Source organism: Mus caroli, unplaced genomic scaffold (genome assembly GCF_978045245.1).
Source record: "Mus caroli unplaced genomic scaffold, Mus_caroli_1 scaffold_17, whole genome shotgun sequence".
Classification (NCBI taxonomy): domain Eukaryota; kingdom Metazoa; phylum Chordata; class Mammalia; order Rodentia; family Muridae; genus Mus; species Mus caroli.
The window spans coordinates 53999252-54002162 of NW_028227272.1; the positions used below are offsets into that span (position 1 = coordinate 53999252).

Here is a 2911-nt window from a genome sequence, read left to right on the forward strand (position 1 = left end):
TGCATCAGCTGAGGTGTTATGGGCACAGGAAGTACTAAATTAACATCTTTATCAAGCCACCTACATTTTACAACAACAGATTGACTTAATGGCAGAAGAACTGGCCCTTGTTAGGGATATGTCTCTATTGGCATGCAACATAATGGTACATAATGCCACTGAAGTCCAACAACATATCTTGAAGGTACCTGATCAGACAAATTTCTTAACTATTCTGTGCTGTTAAGTGAATACATAGCCAACCTCAATGCAACCAAGGTATCTGTGCTTTTCCTAGATGCTGAATTCTTGGGGAAAGTGTGGGATAATATTAAGAGGCAGTTTGATCCTTCATGAATAACCACTTATGCTATGATGGGAGGAACTGTCATACTAATGATTTTAAGTGTCTCACACAGCATGTTTCCGGGCAGCACTTCATAAATAAGGCGACCCTCCAGGTGCTGATGGCTCTCAAAAATCCTGACTGCACCCCCCCCCAAGTAAGTGATCAAAGCCTGGATGGTAGAGATCCATGAGGCCACTATGTAGGCTGTTCCTCATCTCCCCGTTAGGTGACATGCCTCCAGAGTGATATCTCTTTCATGGTTGGTAGTTAATGATGGGTAAGATCCTAGAAGACAGGACAGCCTAAGACAGGCACAGTCCAGTATACTGGGGATACTCTGAAGTGGGGTTAACAATGTGGAGACAATGGCACCCTGTCTCCCACTGGGTTGTCAAAATCTAAAAAATGAGGGGATAGAAATGTAGAAAGAATGACACAGCTGCCTCTGCATAAATGCACGCAATCTCAAAGGCATCTCCTGCAGGAGGACCTAATTGAAGACTGCCTGAAAGAGCAAGGATTACTGATGCAGGCAATGCCAACCATTTGGGAACTGCTGTTTAGAAGAAATGCTTTCTTGGGATCAATGGGGTGTAGGTGGAAGGTATTATAGGAGCTTGCAGCAGTGTTCAGAAGAACTTGCTGCCTGTCTCACCTGCTCCCAGATTCTGTGCTGTTGATTCCATGCCACCTCACCTCCAATCCCCAAGAACAATTAGGGTTGGACATCAGGTAGTTCCAGGGAATAGGCAGCAACTGTATATATGATTCTTTCCCACTTTTTTCTCACTAGCCACAGAATTTTTCTTGTTGGTTCCAGGAAGTACTTTGCTGGCCCTAGAGAATCAAGCTTTGTTTCCTCTGAGAAATGTCTGCTGAGTGATTAATCATTGACTTGATGCCCAACTTCGGGTTACCCTGGATGTCAAAGATGGCTTTTGACAGGTATGAGAAACCTGAATCCTGCAGGAAGTGCAAGGCATAGGATTGGAATAAATAAAATAGGATACATAGAGCAATTTAGATCTAGCATGAACATGGACCAGAAAAACAAAATCCTAAGTAACATACTGATGAGAGGAGAGATCATTGCAAAGCAGGGAGAAGGCAATGTCCCTGAGATAGAAAAGATAGGCCCTGGCATTGTTGCTTTGGCTAAACTGGTATGGAGCACATGAATGCAGGCTTAGGATATGGACTGAGTAGGCTCTGAACATATGGACTTGGTCATGATCTGCATGGACTCATTGATGGCATGGGCTTTGGCATTAACCACATAGTCCCACTGGACCTGGACCACATGACCTCCAATATTGAGCACATGGGCCAGATCATGGAGCTCATTGGGTCTGACATCTAGCACATGGGTGTGTGCATAGGCTTTGGCCTGGAATGCATGGCTGGACCTATTGACTCTGTGGAGCAAACCATTGAGAGCATGGGCTCTAGTATAGAGCACATTGACTCTGCCATTTACAGCATGGATCTGCACATGATACCCACAGACATGGGGCTGGCTTGGAGTGTATTGCTCCTGTGATGGATGCTATGCTTGCTTGCCTGGAGCACATGGGTGCCACCAACCTAAAGCACATAGATCTTGAGGACTTACAAGCCAATCATCTTGAGCACATGAGCCTGGAGCGATGGTTGCCAATAGCCTGAAGCACATGGGCCCTGCCATGGGCTCAGCATTGGGCACTGGCATTGAGCAAATGAGACTAGCCTTGAGTGACAAGTTCATGCTAACTTTGACTGAACCATTGAGATGAAGCAGAGCATCTTTAGAAGAAGCTTTCTGGGTTCCTTTGGGAGAGCTGGTGGCCATGTACCCAGGGCAGCCAGGAAAGCCTATCAGATATTTGTGAGAAATCTCCCTTTGGTTTTATATGGAGGATACAAAAGGACAAATTCAATAAATGTGTCCATGTGCTGTATGCCTACATCAAGCTGAAGAATGTAAATTCCAAGCAGTTGCAGAGTCGTTGAGTCTCCAGAGGTGGCTGAAAGAGTCTGCCAGATGATGAATGTCACAAAACTGAGAGACCAAGAGATTGATGTTTGAACCGATAGACATGCTTAAGCAATGTCTTTTATAGACATCAATACCGGACTTCTTGTTAATCATTTTAATTTGTTGGGTGGATGTACAAAGACATTTTTAAAACTCGGAGGCTTTTGGCTAAAATGGAATTACTTCTTTAGTAACTGAGGTTCCATTTGGTTTTATAGAGTTGCAATGTGCACCATTTGTGTGTGTGTGTGTGTGTGTGTGTGTGTGTGTATACGCGCGCGCGTCCGTTATCTTATTAATATCTAATATGACTTTGATAATAAATACCAGTTCCTGAGGAAAAAGAAAAATAATAAAATCTCAAATGTGTTTCCAATTAAGCAGTGACCATTGTGGGAGGTGGTAGAAGACTGAGAACTGTCTAAAAAAATACAAAGTCCAGGAAAAACAAAATGGCATCACATTGGTCATGTCAAGTGTGATACATTTTCAAGTGTATCATTAAGAGTTTTTAATATGACCTCTTTTGAGCTTTGTTTTGTTTTGATTTTTTATGTAGGGACTTTGTG

General features: G+C 43.3%; 1 pseudogene; it reads left to right on the forward strand.

Annotated features, from left to right (window-relative positions):
- The first annotated feature begins 1275 nt into the window (after nucleotides 1-1275).
- LOC110311323 (heterogeneous nuclear ribonucleoprotein M pseudogene) lies at nucleotides 1276-2411 on the forward strand (annotated as a pseudogene).
- Nucleotides 2412-2911: the final 500 nt, after the last annotated feature.